Below are 19065 nucleotides of genomic sequence, written 5' to 3'. Positions count from 1 at the left end.
ATAAATTATTTTTAAAATATGACAATTCCACCAAGTATTAATTTTCTATTTTCTGGCTCATTTCCTTCTCTCTACTCTTCACTCTGATCTAAATTCAGAAGGCGGATGAAGAAGCTCAGAGGGAGGGAGGCTGCCTGGTGTTGTCAGGAATACAGCAGCTTGTGGTGAGAAAGGAACACAGTGGACAGAGCCAACGGTTGGCTGGCACTACCTGCCAGGAGAGTCTGTGCTCCACAGACCTCTGGGGCAGAGCCCTCAGTGACAGGCACCTGCCTGTCCATTTAGAAGGTCTCACTACAATGAAATGCATTCATTTAGCACAATTCTGTAGTGTTGACGACCTGGATTTTGCATTTCCATTTAGACCACACGACTAACTGTACCTCTCTTGATATTCTACAAACAGATACAGCAATGAGTCAGGAGAAAACATGAGCTCTGAATCACAGAGATCAGAATTAAATCTCTCTTAGCTTGGTTTCCTTGATTATAAGATAAGATGGTATCAATGAGTTAATAAAACAAAACATTCAGCTGAGAGTCCTCTATGTACTATGGGTTCAATATGATGGGGCTTTCCATTGTCACTATTGTATTTCTATCATCTGTTATGAGTTGATCTGTGTGCCTCAGCAATCATACGCTGAATTCTGAAATCCAGTATGTCCGAACACAGCCTTAATTGGTAATAGGGTCACAAAAGATGTCATCAGGCAAGCTGTGATGCGGTCACAGGGCATAGGGTAGGCCTCTGAACCAATAAGACTGGCATCCTTAAAAGGGAGCTAATTTGGACTCACAGGGAGAATACTGCACAGTGATGATTGGAGAGATCAAGGTGATGCATCCAAGAACTAAGAACACCACAGACTGGCAACCAGCCAGCACAGGCTCAGAAGAGGCAGGCCCAATCCTTCCTTTCAGCCCTCAGAGCGCACAGACTGGCCACCTTGCTTTGACCTTTAGCTTGCAGGGAAAGGGGTCTGTTTTTTAAGTCACCTGGTCTGCGGCATCATACCCAGGAACCAAAGCACACCAGGCTGCTTGTTTATTGCTGGTGTAATTCATGTTTTTCAAACTCTGTGGCTGCCTATTAGTGGATTCCAAAATGAATTTATAGTGGTTGTGTGTGCTTTTAAAAATGGAATTTTAAATGAACAGAAGCGATTAGAGAGCAATGCACTTGGTAAGGGATAAATATTGCTATATACAGCACTTTGTTAAGTAAACAAAGGTATGCATGAATCAGATTATGATGAAAACATAACATAAATTTGGGTCAGGGTTGGAAAAAAGTTGAGGGCCATTTTTAAAACCTAACTCTTGTTTTCTCTAACCTCAGAAGCTTTATCAATTATCATTTCCTTTGGGAAAGGAAAAAGACAACTGTGTAAGAGACATATTGACAGAGACAGTGTGAGACACTGCTCAAGTAAGAGGACTGTAGTAGTTTGAATGTAAATTGACCCCCATAATCTCATAGGGAATGACACTTTTAGGAAGTGTGGCTTTGTTGGAGTGGGAATAGCCTTGTTGAAGGACGTGTGTCACTATGGGGTGGGCTTTGGGGTTTCCTATGCTCAGAATACCACCAAGTGTCTCAGTCGACTTCCTGTTGCCCGCAAGATGTAGCTCTCTCAGCTATAGGACCACATTTACCTGAACACTGCCATGCTCTCCACAATGATGATAATGAGCTGAACCTCTGAAACTGTGAGTCACCCCAATTACGTGTTTTCTTTATAAGAATTGCTGTGGTCATGATGTCTCTTCATAGCAATGAAAACCTTAACAAAGACAGGGACCAACTGTCTTCCTGTCCTAGCTGAGCTAGGGGCAGGCCCAAAACAACTTCCCAACCTAAGAAAGGCTGCTGAACCCCAAATCACATCACTGTCCTTAAAAAAGTAGGGCTAGGTGTGGCATGCAGCTCAGCAATAGAGTATCTGCCTTCCATGTGTGAGGCTCCACTCCTAGCATTGAAAAGAAAGTTAAATAAATAAGTAAAATTAAATAAAGCTATTATATGCTTATAACCCCAGCTACTCAAGAAGTTAAGGATCACTTATGTCTGGGAGTTGGCAGCTCATTGACATTGCAAGATTGGCTCAAAAACAGGATCTGAAGGATATGGTGGTATTCCCAAAGGTAGTTTGGTTTTGTTGAAGTATAAGCACCAGGGGAGAAGGATGTTAGGAGATGAAGCTATAGTGGTGGGCTCAGGCCAGGCCATGAAAAATCCTGTGTGTCTTCCATTCAACACATACTTATTGGATAGCTTGTGCAGCTTTCTGGAAATGCCATCATGCCCTGTAGTACCCAGGGTCTCTCCTTCACTGCCTCCTCCAGCCAGCATGCCTTCCCAGCAATCCTCTTGCTAAGAGGAGGCTTCAGTCCCAACATCTCCTCAGTGAAGCATCCCCCTTTCCCGGAATCACTCATACATTCCTTCCTCAAATTCTATCACAACCTGTGCAAGTCCCTGGGTGGAAGCTATGTCATGGTGCCACCAGGAAAAGTAACAGTAAAAGCATATACCTGGAAGAGCAAATTTTACTCTGAAAACCTATAAACCCAAGCAATGTCATGCATGCAAAAACCAGGGTGTCCTCTCCTCCGAGCATACGGAGATACAAGATTTTGGTAGCAGTTTCAACTTGCCAGCAGCAATCTGGTATTTAGTACAGATTCCCCTTAATATTGTTAAATAGCGGCAAACGATACTTAAAAATAAATATAACTTGTAAAAGGGAAAGCATATGGCTTTTCTCAAATCAAGAAGACTATCTGCAGAGCCACACTTGCCAATTTTTGTCACAACCTTTGGTAACAGCTGATAACTTAGGGAAAGAGGAAAAGACAAGTTCCTTCTGAGTTTCCAAGTGCTACCAGTGTTTCAAATTAAGAGTCCTAAACATTTCTGATCCTAAACTATTTACCAGGCAGTGGTGGCCCACTCTTTTAATGCCAGCACTCGGGAGGCAGAGGCTGGCAGATCTCCGAGGCTGAGGCCAATCTGGCCACCTAGCTCCAGCTCCAAAAGGCATGTAAAGGTGGACAGAAAAAATCCACTCTACAAGTTGTTCTCTGACTTTCATCTGCATGCTGAGGCACAAGTGCCCACACACAGGGAGGAGGTCACACAGTAGGAACCAATAAGATAATTTTTTTTTAAATAATGAAGGTTTCATTTGTTTCCTGGTGTCAGTAAAAGAAACCTTTATATGAAAGCCATTTAAAATTTTGTTTGGTTTGTTTTATAGTCCAGGTTGACCTTGCACTCAATGTCCTCAGTCTCTTATATTCTGGGAGTAAAAGCTTGTGTTACCATGCCCACTAGAAACCATTTATCTACTAATTTTAAAAATACTACAGGGGATTAGTTGGTAGAGTACTTGTTTAACAGGCTCGGAGTCCTGAGTTCAATCCCCAGCACTGAACAAACTGAGCCTGGAAGCAGACTATCAGAAGAAGTTCAAGGCCATTCTCAGCAACATAGCCAAATTACACAGCCTAGACTACGGAAGACTACAGAACATAGCCTAGGCTACACAAGAGTCTGTCTCAAAATAATAAAGTACTATCAAGAATATTGTCATGTTGCATTACAAAAATCCATCTGATAAAAACCCATTAAAAATTCAGTTAAAAAAAAACAACAGCCGGGCGGTGGTGGCACACGCCTTTAATCCCAGCACTCGGGAGGCAGAGGCAGGCGGATCTCTGTGAGTTTGAGACCAGCCTGGTCTACAAGAGCTAGTTCCAGGACAGCCTCCAAAGCCACAGAGAAACCCTGTCTCAAAAAACAAACAAACAAACAAACAAAACAACAACAACACCCAAACAGAATGACAATAAAACAAACAAAACAACAAAACTGTAGGACAACTGTAGCATCATATTCCAGAAATAACAAAGTACATAGGTATCTTTGGCCTTTTGGGCCACTTATGATAGTCTCAGAACATTTTATATCTTCCAGAAATAAGGACACTTTATTGGAGGGTGTGAAGAAGGCTCCTATACTAAATGAGTTTCAATCCCCATGGCTAAGAGCCCTGCACTTGCTATGACAACCTGCTCAGCTTAGACCCCCCAAGGAAAGCCACACAGCCCTCCAGATTCTGCACCCATTTGCCATTGGATTCCTGTTGAACAAGGTCCAAGATGGAACTCTAGGTGCTTGTCAGAAAACTCCAAGACAAGAGTCTTGTGATCTCAGTTTCTTCAAAACACAGAATTGTTCTTGGACTGTGTTTACATACTCAAACGTAGCAGCCAGGGGTGAGTTTACTTCAGATGACTCATTATTGCTTGCTATTAATTATATGCCTCTATGAAAAAGCATGTTTTTGTCACGTGTAGCCTATCCTTGTGATTGTACACTTTACTCATGTGATTCTTAACCCTCAGAATATAAACTGTCTGATGCTCTGAAAAAAAGCTACTGCATGAGTCGTTAGTCTGCCTTATTTTTAGGCTCCATTCTCCCAGGTCCCTCTGCAAATTAGAGCAGTAAGCAGTCTCATTTAAATATTTTTCTTAAATCTACAGGGGAACAAAATCATTTAATGCAACCATTGCTAACTTTACCTGTCATTATTCCAACTAGTAAGTCCTCCCCCGCCAATATCAATATATAATATATATATATATATATATATATATATATATTTCATGTTACTTCTTGTACCTGCCTTCAAGGAACATCAGTTTAAATATGACATTCAACTATTAAATTTCAAATAATCATCTCCTTCTTTTTACTTCTCATGCTGTCTTGTAAGCTTAGCTTTTATCTTATTTCAAAGTTCTCTTTGCACTTGTATGTGTGTCTCCTTGTAAGTCCCCTCAACTACTTGGGGGAGGGGCAAGTAGGTATAAATCTAAAGCATGGGTGTCTCAGATTTGCCTTTGTACTGTTTCTGTTATAATAAAGTAGTGTGGATCAGACAGCTGTGTTTGAGAAGCAGCAATGGTCATCAGGTTAAAACTGGAACAGCCTAGATCAATGCCTCCATGACGTATGAGTCACAGTCACCAAACCCAATGATGCCCCATGCTTCCGCTTTTTACAAATACACCAGTTCTCAAGTAGTTTAAGCCACAAAATACATGTCTAAACACAGAGTTTCGAACACCTCATGGGGCAGAGAAATAACTTGCAAGTTCAGGAACACACAGAGAGCTAATTTAAAGAGCCAAGATTCTACTTGGGGGTTGGGGCAGCCAAGAAGTGGCCTTGGCATACAGGGCATATCTCAAAGGACAGATCATACATATTGAGGGCAGGGTAAGCAGCCAGGAGGCTAAGCACCAAAGAAAACCAACAGGTTAAACCACATGTGTGATCCCAGCACTTAGGAGGCTGAAGTAGGAGGATCCTGAGAGTTTGAGGCCAAGTCAGGCCAAGAGTGAATCCCAGGTCAGCCTGGGCAATAGAGGAGACCCTGCTTTAAGCAACAAGTTGTTTACCAAGCATATTAAGCTATGTTTTCTAAAACCAGCTCGAAGGATGCGGACATCAAAACTGCAATTCTAAATCCACAAAGCAAGGTAAGTAAATCTTTTGACTTTTAGCTATAAGCCTGGAAGGGCCATGCTCTTAGATCAAAAGCAAAGCTGAAAATGGAACTAGAGCCATCGAGACTTAGATCCAGGGCAACAGCATCACTCACTGGAGAAAGGGAAGCTTCTTGCTATACTGGTGCACCAGGGAAAAAGTGTATATCTTTTTGGGCAGAAGATGAGATCATCCAGGGACTGAACGGCTTCTCCATGTTCATCTGCTGTTTGTGGGACAGTCACAACGCTAGAGCCATGGGAGATCACTTGCCTAGTAAGTAAAAGGGCCCTGGGATCAATCCCCACTACCACAAGGATTAAATTACAATAATGAGCTGGAGAGATGGCTCAGCAGCTGAGAACACATACTGATCTTGAAAAGGAGTAGAGTTCAGATCCCAGCATCCACGTCGGGAAGCTCACATCACCTACAACAGCTCTGGGAGGTCTGACACCTTCTTCTGGCTTCTGAGGGCACTTGCACAGCATATGCTTACACGCACAAACACATACACATATATACACATGAATATAGTAATAAACAAAAAGTTTTAAAAAAATGAGAAAGAACCAAATAACTAAAAATAAAACACACTAGACACAAAGCCAAAGGCATAGAGATATCGATGCAGACACAGATATTAAAATAACCAAGACTTATTACAGAAGTAGCAAACTGTATTACCTACTAAAACTAGGACCCATTAAAATGGAAATTTAAATTGTAGAAATAAAAAATAGAGTAATTAAAGAGTTCGATAAGTGGTTCTGATAGCAGTTTAGAGGTAGCATAAAAGCAATCAGTATAAGTAATCCACCTGAACTCCAGGGAAAAAAGATAAAAAACAAAGGACAGATGGGTCAGGCAGTGTGGCGCACGCCTTTAATCCCAGCACTCAGGAGGCAGAGGCAGACAGATCTCTGTGGATTTGAGGCCAGCCTGGTCTACAGAGTGCATTCCAGGATAGGCTCCAAAGCTACACAGAGAAACCATGCCTGGAAAAAAGCCAAAAAACCTGAAGGCCAGGTGGTGGTGGTGCACACCTTTAATCCCAACACTCCCAAGGCAGACAGGAGGATCTCTGTGAGTTGAAGGCCAGCCTGATCTACAAAGCAAGTTCCAGGACAGTCAGAGCTACACAGAGAAACTGTCTCAAACAATACAAAACAAAATAAAACCCAAAACAAAACAAATAAAAAATTTTAAAAGGAGGATATGAAATACATAGGCAAAGAAAAAAGATTACAAATACGCGTAATAGGGTCCCAGAAGGTGTGAGAGAGAATAAATTCTTGAAGAGATAATGGCTAAGATTTTCCTTAAACTAAACTATACTCTGCTGCAAAAGCAAGCTACATTATTTATCACAAGTAAGATAAATTCCGAGTGCAGCCCTGTAAGAGTGCTGAGAGGCAGAAAAGGGAGCCATAGCACAACTGATAACTGACATTCAATGGAAACGATGCCAGGAAAACCATGGGATGACAGCCTTAAAGTGATTTTTCTAAAGGTAACTGCCAACCTAGAGTCCCCCATTCAGTAAAAGGATGGAGGGGGTACTTTTAAGTGGAAAGCAAAATAAATATGCTTTCAACCAATTCAAAAAGATAATTAATTGGCATTCAAAAGAAACACTAAATGGAGTTCTTCAGAAAAAAATAGCTGGTTCATCTTGAAACCATAAAAATAAAAGAGGGCAAAAGGACAGACAGAAATGACTGTGGGTGGCCCTACAGAATCTGACCAAATAATACCAGTGACATCTTTTGGATTTCAATCTATATACTTAATAAAAATATATGAGATCCACAGCATACAAAGTAGTAAGAGGGAGTGGAGTGAATTGGAGCTTACATATCAAAGACCTGTCCTTCCCCTGGAATTGGTAAAGCATCCCCTGGTAGGACCTGTGTGACAGCTCAGTGAATAAAGACCACCAATCCTGATGACCTGAGTTAGATCTTGGACCTTGTGGACTCACACATACACCACACAAAATAAGTAAAAATGTAATACTTTTTAAAAGCTCACTAATAGAGAAGTCGACAGTAGACAGAGTTTGTTGTTTTAATAAAGCAATTTTAATTAAACAAGGGGTACATTTAATTGAACAGTTCATAAATATTCAAGCAAAATAAAAAAAAAAAAAAACCTAGCCAATTTCAACTTTTCTGCATTAATCCAGCCAAAGGTAAATGTGGCTGAAAGAGTTACTGGTTAAATGTGTAACAATGTGTGTTTAATCTCTAGGGTAACCACAAAGATAAAAGGTTGAGCCTGGGGCAGTGGTGAATCTGAAATCACAGCACTTGTGAAGACAGAAAGATCCGAAGCCAACCTGGGCTACATGAGATCCTATCTCAGACAACAACCAAACAAAAAACGGGGCTGGGGAAGATAACAAATTGGAGAAGAGATAGAAAAATATCCAAACTTCAACCTAATGTCACTGAAGCATCGCTCAGGTATTTACTGTCTGATTTATCAAGAACACACTGTGTGTCTCTGATATGCCATGCTCTGAGTTGGGCACTGTTCAGAGAACTTCTAGTCCAGCAAACACACCAGGAGGTAGGTGTTCACAGCCTGCCACAGACTAGGAGAAGTTAGGTGACCTGAGGGACACCAGGAAAGTTTACGAGGAATGGAGTCCCTGACCCAGAGGCTTTGAGGAACCATGCAACCATAAGCTAGGTTGGTTCTGACTCTGTTGGTTCTGTCTGCTCTGAGAGAAGGAGCTTAACAGCTGGAAATTCCTTCTGAAATATTTCCTATTCCCCAATGCCAATATGAAGTAGGTAGGCAACAAAGCAACAAAGGCGACGAGGAGAGTAAATTTCTAATAAGCAAATAGGTGAGAAATGGAAAAGAATATTGTCAAAATAATTCCAGGGGTTTGGTGAAACAGTGCATTGGTTACCACTCTTGAAGTCTGGTTCCTAGTTCCCACAGTGGGAGGCTCACAAGCCTGTAACTCCAGGGCATCTGACTCCCTCTTCTGGACTCCAGGGCACCCACACAAATGTGTGCATACACATACACATCAATAAAAAAATTTAAATCTTAAAAAATAATTTCAAGTTTCTTTGATGCCAACTCTAACACACACACACACACACACACACACACACACACACACACACACACACACACACTCACGCACTCACTCACTCACTCCCCGAGTGGAAAGGTAATGCAAGCTTTATCTCAAAGTCCTCTCAGATTTCCTGGAAGCCCTAGGCTCTGACATCTCAGCAGCAGACAGTTACCAATGGAGAGCTGACTCTTTCCAGATTACCATTTCCCTCCCTTTTGAATACTCAAGAAAGTAATTAGATGCCTTAAGGTTTGCTGTATCTGGAATAGCTGAGGAGAGACAGGAAATGCCAGGCAAGGCTTAAGGCTTTCAAGGTAAACAACGACACATGCACATATGTGTGCAGCAGTAAGTCCCACCGGCAATTGTTGGAATCGTTAAGAGAGATGAGACGATAAAGACCAAGCTTTATTTATTGATCGCTTCCTACCTCCCCCTGATAGCCACAGGAAATAATTTTATTTCTCAGGTTATCATCAACATTATTCTAAATCAAGACCTGCAGAGTGTGGCCTAGCTACAAAGCATTCTTGCAATCTGTTCCTATTATTGCTCAAATTTTTATCATCTGGCTTTCAGATTGGAGCCATTTGTAAGATATGTATCAGCTGCTATGATGACAGTGGTACAGGCAAAGTTGAGCCCTGAAATACGACGGACGGAGCTCATGGTGCTTCAGTTGTCAAAGGCACTGAAGCTGCTCTTCCCCAGCCGCCCTTGCAGGAGACCAGGTGCCCACAGAGTCCTACAAAGATGTCCCAGTCCTGTGTGAGCTAGACGGGAGTACACACAGAAGCACAAACTTACAAACCTTATAGTGAATGCCTCTGCCAGAGTTCCCGCCTCAACAAATGAAAATCCTTTGTCTCCCTTCAGTCTGCCTCTGAGAGACCTGGCATCGAGGGAACATGCCAATGTTCATCGAGACGGTCCCTAAGTGATGGGAATGCTGCAATGTACACATTAAACAAGTTACCGCCAGCACAGAATGTGAAATAAAGTCACACATGGCCAGCACTTCAAAAATGCCATCCCAAAGCAAATATGGTTTTACTAGAATGGGCCTTTAAAAAGAGAGTTCGGCTAAGACCTTTGTTGTTTGTGGTTTGAACATGTAATGTCTCCCCTGTGCTGCTCATGTGTGTGAACACAAGGGTGGTTTTTGGAAGATTGTGGGATCTTTAAGTAGTGGAGCCCAGCTGCAAGTATAGTCTGACTCTACAACCTGTCTGCTCTTTACTTCTTGTCCCACCGAGGTGTGAGATGGTGAAGAATACCAGATGGACACTCCTGCCACTGGGCCACCTGCCACCCTCCATCATGGATCATAGCAACAGAATCTGTGAGCCAAAGCCCCTCCCCTCTTTAAAGGTTGGTATTTGTTGGTATTTGGTCACAACAACAAGAAAATGACCAATGTACTCCCTAAGATACACCAGAATTATTCAATAAACAACTACAGTGCAAGAAATCCCTATGCTAGACCATAGGCACATGAGGTATGCCTGGAGTCTTTAGGGGTATGTGCTATAATAAAGAGAAGTGCTAACAAGTGCTGTGGGGCTCAAAAAGAACAACAACAAAAACAACAACAAAAACAACAACAAAATCCAGAGTATTCCCATCCACAAGGTTTGGTGAAGGGGGTTTCAGGCAGGGTCATTATTCCAACTGAACCTTTGAGAACTGGCAGGGTGAATGTGGAGGCTGAACAGACACATGGAAGAAGAAGAAAGTGACTCAGATCTGGATAGTGGCCTGAACAAAGATCTATGTGTAGAGTGTGTACCCAGAGAATATGTGGTAGCCCATGGATTACACCAGGTCCTCTCCTCCATAAAAAAACAGGGAAGTAAAATGAGGGTTAAAGCCAGGGGGATGATCAAACAGAGGCAGCAGCTCTCGGGCTGCATGAAGGATTGCCGTAAGAGAAGTCGACGGGAAGCTTATAGCCAGTAAAAACCATTTTCCAAAGGAAACACTAGAAAGCCAGTGAGGTTCAGACAGGTTGCAATGTCCACTAGGCAGCAGGAAAGGGGCGGGTAACTAACAGGCTACAGGGCACAGGGATGAAGACAAGTGGTCCAGAGAGTGAACCCTTATCCTCTCAACATCTGCATGACAGTTCCCAGGTCCACAGTCCTCTGTTGTCATTTATATCCCAGAAATCTCTTAGCCTTCAGACTACATTCCTTGGGTCACAAGAGGAAAAGGAAGTGGCTGTCAGGAGACTTTTTGGTGACCATCTGAACTAGAACTAATGGGTTCTTACAGTCAATGCTTCCTCTGCCTGGGTAACCATTACCTTCTGCATCACAGACAACAATGGTAAGGAAGGCTGTCAAAGATGGAGGACCATGATAACCTAGGAACTGACTCTCAGGCCACATCTCACAAACTGGACCAATAGCTAATGGAACACAACCTGACAGTGCTTCCAATTCTGGAGCCTTGGAGAGACTGTGGCAGGCTGAAGACATGAATCTTTAATGCTACATTATGAAACTGTGGGGTTTAGATTGTGTCAACTTGGCTAAGCCCAAACTACATTTTCCAGAATCCTCTTCTTTCTGTAACTCCAGGTTAGAGTTGTACAAGACAGAACGTCATGTGAGATTTGGGCTCTAGGAGGAAAGCTGCAAGCCTTCTGCTCTGGTGGTCTTCAGGTTACAGGCAGGGAGATACAGCAGAAGCAACCTCCCCCTAGCCACAGCAAAGGAGATGGAGCAGAAGTGCCCCTGAGTCCAGCCTGTCCTTGCTGTTTCTCTCCTGCTTCTTCCCGGATGTTGCTCTTATGGGCCCATGAGGCCCAAGACTACTGGGTACCTACCTGTATGCAAACTCAGAAGTAAACAGTGAGGTAGAGACCCTTCAGATCCCCATATGAGTCGCTCTGGAGACTCCAACCATCTGCTTCATTCCAGATTCCTCCACAGTCCTCAACTTGCCCACCCACCCAAGCACATGAGGGCCAGTCGGTGACTGGCTTTGACCTTCCAACTCTCCTTTCAGTCTCCTGTAGTTGTGTGAACTCTAGCTTCTATCCCATAATATTCATAGTGGCTCCAGTTCCCTGCTGGAACTTAACCAAGTGTAGAGTAGACATCTACACCCTTAAGGACTCAGAACCAACCAGAACCACCTGACAGAGTCCCGCTCCCTACAATTTGCAAACTGTGCTCACATGATTTCATACTTCCCCTGGAGAGGGTTAAATAAGGCAACTGAGGTTCCAAAAAGTCACATGACCAAATGATAATTTTTACCAAAAAAAAAAAAAGAGAGAGAGATGTAGAAAAACCACTTTAAGGCAATCTGTACCATTGACTAAACAGAGTAAGCCAGTAAACACAAGATGATTTAAAATGATTCTCTGTCCATGGACCATAGACAGAGAAAGCTGAAGCACCATCTACCCACAAGGATTAGTTCAGCACAGTGTACAAAATTAACAGCTGCTAGGGGCCTAGGCACTGCCTAGCATCCCTCACTACTCAGCCATTCTCAAGCCTCTTCACGTACAAACCGGCCAGCATTGCCTGCCAAGTTCTGTGTGAACACCTGGTCCTCCTCTGAGCTGTGTGCTTAAAGAGCACAGGATAGCACTGAGCTTGAACTTGCAAATGGGCATGAAAGACACCTGAGCTGATTCTGGGGCCAGGCTCCCCCCCTCACTACCTGGATAGTGTTTTTCATCTATTTCTTAAGCCAGTCTCTCCTCTTTCTGGCTGATGTATTCCTCCTCCCCAGCAAGACACAGAACCTGTTCTTGAGGCTCAAAGACTGTGCCAGGTACTGTGGGTGGCATGGGGTCTATGCCAGCTCCCCTGATGAGGCTTGATAAAGAGCTGAGGGTGACTGTCATGCAAGGAATTCAATGGAAAGATTCTGGGTTTCTCTGCATGGCTTTTAAGGAAAAGATAGGAATGAAAATGCCTTGATTCACAAACTCTTTACTGCACACCTATTGTATATACAGCCGCATGAATTGATAGGAACCCTGTTGGTCGATGAATGCAACAGTGGCACAGCACAGCTGGGGACAGAGGGATCCTCCAATCAGAAGAGCATCAGGTAATTAAAGGAACAGAGGGACCTAAAGCATTTCAGGTGATGTGTGGGACTCTCTCAATTGTATGACATTTTCTCCACCCTCAGCCTTTTCCCTGAGATCCGACGTCTAGGCATGCCCAACCTTTTGACAGAGAACAATGACCTCAATGAAGCCCAAGCTCAGGAACCAGGTGATCCAGTTACCAATAAATAAGTAAATAAATAAATTCAAAATAAAAAGCTATTGTGTTTTAAGTTTACGATTTTGTATTGAACTACATGCATGGTTCTTCTCCACTGCATATAACACACACCCTGCTTACAAGCCATCTTTTACTACAGCTGCAAGCTTTCTTTATTCATTCTAAGCCAACATGCGGATGGGTAGGCACACACCTGTAATCCCAGAACTTGGGAGGTCAAGACAGAGGATAATAAATTCAAGGCCAGTATGGGATATATAATGTATTCAGAACCAGCCTGGCCTACATAAGGAAACTTGTCTCAAAACAAAACAAAACACAAAAAAAAAAAAAAACAAAAAACACCACACACAAAACAAAATAAAAAAGCCAAGAAGCACTTATAAATCAGGGTATTTCTTTCCTGTATTCGTCGTCCATTTGCTTGGAAAACCCACCCCCTCTCAGACAGACAAAAACCTACTGAATGTCATGACTTAAGAGCTCCAATGAGTCCACATTGCTGAAGCCTCAGTGCCCACCCAGGGAGAGTTCAGAAAGTAGCTGCAGGTGGCCAGCCCACCCACCAGCATTCCAAGCTTGAAGCAGCAGTCTGTCTCCCTCACTGGATGTCTGAGACCTAGGGGGACAGACGCACACCACATCCCCAGCCCAGCATGATGATGTAGTAACTGTGGTCACTCCAATCTCCATGAGTTCCTAGAATTTCAAAGGCATATTGAACCTTGGTTCCTCATCCAGGTGTGTTAACAGGAGTATTTTATCTCATTAATTTTAGAAACAGTCCCTCACTAAGACATTTTCAACCAAGCTCTTGGCTGAGCTCATCACAGAGAGTGAAGGGCACAAGTCTGGAGGAAGTATGATACATGGCATAGTCAATGAGACGGGCTACAAGCACCACAGCAAGTGATATCCTGCCAGACTCAATGTCTTCAACACCAACTCCACACCGTGTCATAGTATTGATCTCTGAGATAGCAACAGCCCATACCTGGGTGCTTCAGGGCCTTAATGAAAGGTTCTCTCTATGTCCATGCCAGTAAAGCCTTTAGAAATACCCGGACAGATGCACAGGTGACCCCAGGGGTGACACAATTGAGCAAAGAAGCACACCCATGTTGTGGACTATTCCTTTACACTGTGTGAAGATGTGTCACTATAATTGGTTTAATAAGGAGCCAAATGGCCAAAAGTTAGGCAGGAAGGTTTGGTGGGACTTGAGGGCAGAGAGAAAAGAAGAGATTCTAGGTGGGGGAGACATGCCAGAAGAGATGGAGAGGACGCAGGACATTCAGGAGGATATATATAAGTCGCAAGCCATGTGGCAGCATGGAAACTAATAGAAATGGGTTAACCTAAACTCTAAGAACTAGTTAGAAACAAGCCTAAGTTAAGGCCGAACTTTCATAATTCATAAGAGCTCATGGCCCAAAGAAAAATCTGTCTACACACCTGCTTTCAGGGCCTTTCTGCAAAAGCACCTCTACCTGAAGTGATAGAAAGCTCCCCAATTTCCTTAACTGTTTCTAAATTTTCAGTCTTTAGCAATCCTTGGACATTTCTCCAATGCCACCTCTCCTCCCATGGATGTCAAACCTGTCAGTTAAAGGAGTCAAGGGACCATGTCTATGTCCTTATGTGCCCCAGGTTCTAGAATAATGATTGGCACAGGGTAGATAACAAATAACGGGTTTGAATAAGGCAGACAGTGAGACGTGGCACAGGCTGCCAGCCGCAGCCTCACTGTCCTACCCTGAGACATGGCTTGGAGCTGGCTGCTTGCTACAACAGTGATGACAAGCAGACGGTCTGTGGTTGGGACCAACCCAGCCCCAGCTTGCTGGAAACAAACACTGGGGTGAAGGCAGTCTGTTCCCTTCACTGTGGACATTAGGATGAGGCTTGAAGAGTGTCGGGGGAGCAGATACTGTTTGCGGGATGGGAGAGGCTACACCAACCCCACAAAGGGAGGAAGGGTGGGGACAGTGAAGGAACAATACTGAGAATCTAAGAGTGGTGCGTCTTACACACAAGTTGCCAAGAGAAGAACAGGCGATCCACAGGAAGGATAGAGACTTTCTCACTGTGCATGCATTTGTGTATGGCGTGTGTGTGTGTGTGTGTGTGTGTGTGTGTGTGTGTGTGTGTGTGTGTGTGTGTGTGTGTGTGTGTGTGGTGCTGGGGGATCTTATCTGCTTGTTGGTTTTCTTTCCATGAGTAGACTCTATTTTTCCTCTTCTACTGTACACGTTTTTGTTTTAGAAATCAAGTCACAAGTGATTCTTTCCTAAATACAGTAGTAATAACAAAAGCAGATGACAAGCACACAGACAAAAGACAGCAGGGAGCTGTGTCTGGGATCTCAGCAACTCAAGATGCTAAGGCAGGAAGATCCCAAGTTAAAGGTCTGCCTAGGCTACAGAGCAAGTTAGAGGCCAGCCTGGGTAACTTTAGGAAACCCTGTCTCAAAATCTAAAGGCGGGGAAGTGGTGGCAAAGGATACAGCTCAGTGGTATAGTGCCTTCTTAGCATGGGTTAAGTTCAAGGTTCAATTTCCAATACAAAACCAAAGACTGACAGTCAGACAGACAACCTCTGTTAAGAACAACAGGAACTCAGTTTCACATTGTGTGTGTGTGTGATATGAATACTATATAATATACTCATATCTCAGAGGTACTTTCAAAGCATATAAGTAAATCCAACCATACAAAGACTCATGCCGCTACACACTTAGATGAGCAAGAAGCCTTTCTGCTCTATGACCCTCCAGGGATGCCCAAATAGCGCAACATCCCCAATTACTTATGCACCAGGCACCACACTGCACTTTCTGGGACTCATACTGATGTTTCAGATAAACCTGTTCCTGGGATAAATGGTTATTAAAGTGGGACTCCAACAAATAAGCTACATGACTACATAAACCTTGTTTCCGTAGAAAACCAACTGCCGTCCCAACCTTCCTCTCCTTGGGTGATAGCCCTCTGAAGAAACACTGTGTTAAACGACCTAAGGGGAACATCAGTAATTGTTTGGTGAGCTGTTTTCCTCGTAAGAAACAACCAAAAATAGGCTTATGGCCTGACTTATCACCTTCATTTAACAGGCTTGCTTCCTGGAAGCCCCAGAAGACTTCACGTGCCGTGTGTACACGTGGCTCAGGATGCTCTGTGGGTGCTGACAATGCTGCCAACACCTTTCAAGGTGACTTTGCACATAGTCTTCCTCTCCACCCACTCTCCTTCCCAGAATTTAATATCCACAGCCCCTGAGCTCTCTTACTTTCTCAGCTTAAATCAGCTAATCCCTAAATGGGATGCCAAGATGGATACATTCATCTCCTCCCAGTGGTCACTTCCCCACCTTCCCACTCTCTGGTCCACCTGCTCTGTGACACTGTTCCATGGTAACAGCTCCTGGCCCCAGTTACACCCCTTTAATTCTGACAGCCCCACATGCACAGCCTTCCAATAACTGATTCACTCAGACCGTTAAAAGCACCTAGGATCCACCCCTCTGTTCAGTTACAACTGGCTCCATTTCTCCTTGGGACTGCATTTAATTCCTTTGTAATGTGTCACGGTGTCGGGAACATGGTAAATATTCCCCTCAGTGCTGCTGAGGGAAAGCAGGAATGCCTCGGACTGCAAAGGAGACTAACAGGCACAAATCATTTGTTCCTTCTAGAGCCACAGCCATGCCCACTGACTAATATGACAAAGTGTCCACCATGTACCCGGCCCTGGGTCAGGCATCATTGTCTTAACTTTGATTTACTGTATGGATTTCTCAATCAAGGATGACAGACTGTAATGTCTTCTAATAAATAAAAAACATTTGGATGTGCCAGCTTTCAGAAAATGGAAAAATGAATAGCTGTGCCAAGTGCTTTTTTCTTTCTTTCTTTCTTTTAGCTCCTCATTGCAATATAAGCTAAGAGGCAACACCCTGGTTCAACACCAAGTCTGACATTGCCCCTGGTCATCATAGGAGACAATGCATTTAGAAAGCAGGACCGACCCCATCACCTCTAGAGTAGGGAAAAGTAGCAAGCCATTAGCACACAGAATTTCCTAACGGGGTCTCTCTTGGTGTCAGCACACAAGACAAGTGAGATAGCACTGCTGGACTTAGCTACACCTCAAGCAGCCAGGGAGTTCTGGGCAACAGCCAAGATGCATCAAGTCATAGGCCAGAAGCACAGGATCCTACCAGTATCTCACTGCTTTCTAGGATCCATCCCTCAATGGGTGGCACTGAGCAATAATCTTGAACTTTCCCCTTTCAGACCAAGGCAGAAGGAAAACCCCCCAGAAACACCAGGGCACATTTAGCCAATTAAGGCTTGTATGAGGGGAGGGGTCAAATCCAGAACAGTGTCAATGTTTAGACCCATCTAAATACCCTTCTTGCTGCACTGGACATGGTGACACATGCCTGCAATCCTGGGGAGGCTGGAGCTGGGACACCATGCATTTGAAGCCAGCATGGTCAGGAGGGAGGAGGGAAGCAGAGAGCAGAAAAGGAGAGAAGGGGAGAGGGAGATAAACAGTGAGAGGGCACCAGCTGGGTAAGCTCACAAGTGCAAGCACATTCCTGTAGGGCAGAGCCATCAATCAGGCTCTCTAGGAGACCCAAAGGATAAAGGTAGAAGAAAATACAGGTTACATTTCGGAAGGTTGGGACTTAATCACATAATCCTAACCTACTGACACTCAATATCCTCAATCAAAACTTACACCATCAACAAATAAAAAGGCAGTAATATAACTAACATTAGCCACTTTCAAAGGCTGTGTGGGTTTTATCACTTCTGGGTTGTGGTTGTTTTCCCTAGAAATCAGTCTGGAAGCCCAGTTATCCTGGGGATGAGGTCCCCAGAACCCCAGAGAAACTAGAAGGAGATCCCATTTCACAGCACAGTTGCTGCTACACAGAAGAACAGCAGTGGCCCCAACCAGTGACCAGCTCCAGACCAGGCAAGGGAGAAACAACACCCAGGCATGGGCTGCAGACTCAAGCAGTGCTGGGGAAGATGGCAAAGGGCCAGCAAAGCCAAGGCCAACCAAGAGACCCATATGGCCAACAGCAGGGAGTCAGCATGCTTAGAGAAGTCTGGAGATGGAAGGGGAACCCTTCAGGACCAGCTAAACTAATCCTTTTTACAGGGGCTAAGAGCTACTCAGCAATTTGTTCAAGGTCAAGAAACCAGTGCGGAGAAGGAATGAGGCCAGGATCCAAGCCTTGGGTCTTAAAAGACAGTGAGATGATTGTTAGCGCGTTAGCTGCTACTTGGATCAACTCCTTCCCTCGTGTAGAGATCCATTTGAAGGATGGTTGTATCAGCTCCTTCCCATGTGTAGAGATCCATCTGAAGGATGTGTGAGTTTGTTTCAGCATCTCTGCCACTTACCATATGACTCTAAGCAATTCATTTCACTGTGCCTCGGTTCCCTCAACTATTGGGTAGGGTTAATAACAACCAATCTGGTGCAGTTAAGAAGCCTATTCAACAAGCCAATAGATGGAACGTGTGTATACGCTACACGCTATAGAGAAGGAGAGAAGGGACTTCCTAGAGAATCCTGATATTGGTTGCTCCCCAGCCCCTAATTACCAGTTTTCCCTATCACCCCTGGAACTGGGGCTTCTAAAATAATGCATAGCTCTTGCCTATATACCCAAGGCTTAGCCTAGTCTGGTATTAGAGCTAAGCAACCAAAACAGCAGAATGACTGAGTAAATGCTCACTTGCTGGCTGCTGCCCCATCTGTCACCCCACAGACCTCTATTTTGAAGACTCTAGATTCTGGACCCTCACATCCTCTGCCTTTAAGTTTCATTCACCTGTCTGTCCTACTTGCTTTCCTTGGCCAACCTTCCCTATGATGTTCTCAGCAGCTCCCTGGAGTCCTTGGTTTCCTATCCTTCTAACCTCAGTCCATGGAAAGACATGATGTCATCCCTCCTACGTGCCCAATTTGGTGGATTAAACACAAAACCAAGCTGGCAGCTTCCGTTGCGTGCCCACATTTTCCCCATCCTTTATTGCTAACTGAATGCCTCCTACAATCACAAAGATCAGCACTAATCTACACCTATCACTGTCATGACCTTTGCCTTGGTGCTTACTGAGAAAG

The 19065-nt window shown here is 44.0% G+C and overlaps 1 protein-coding gene across 1 annotated transcript in view; it reads right to left on the bottom strand.

Moving 5' to 3' along the window:
* Positions 1-19065, bottom strand: part of Ptgfrn (prostaglandin F2 receptor inhibitor) — a 73731-nt gene that overhangs the window by 41193 nt on the left and 13473 nt on the right. The gene's annotated exons all lie outside the window — the stretch shown is intronic.

Source organism: Cricetulus griseus (genome assembly GCF_003668045.3).
Source record: "Cricetulus griseus strain 17A/GY chromosome 1 unlocalized genomic scaffold, alternate assembly CriGri-PICRH-1.0 chr1_0, whole genome shotgun sequence".
NCBI classification, from domain to species: domain Eukaryota; kingdom Metazoa; phylum Chordata; class Mammalia; order Rodentia; family Cricetidae; genus Cricetulus; species Cricetulus griseus.
The sequence above is the reverse complement of the archived record's forward strand: the minus strand, read 5'-3'. Positions and strand labels throughout refer to the sequence as shown.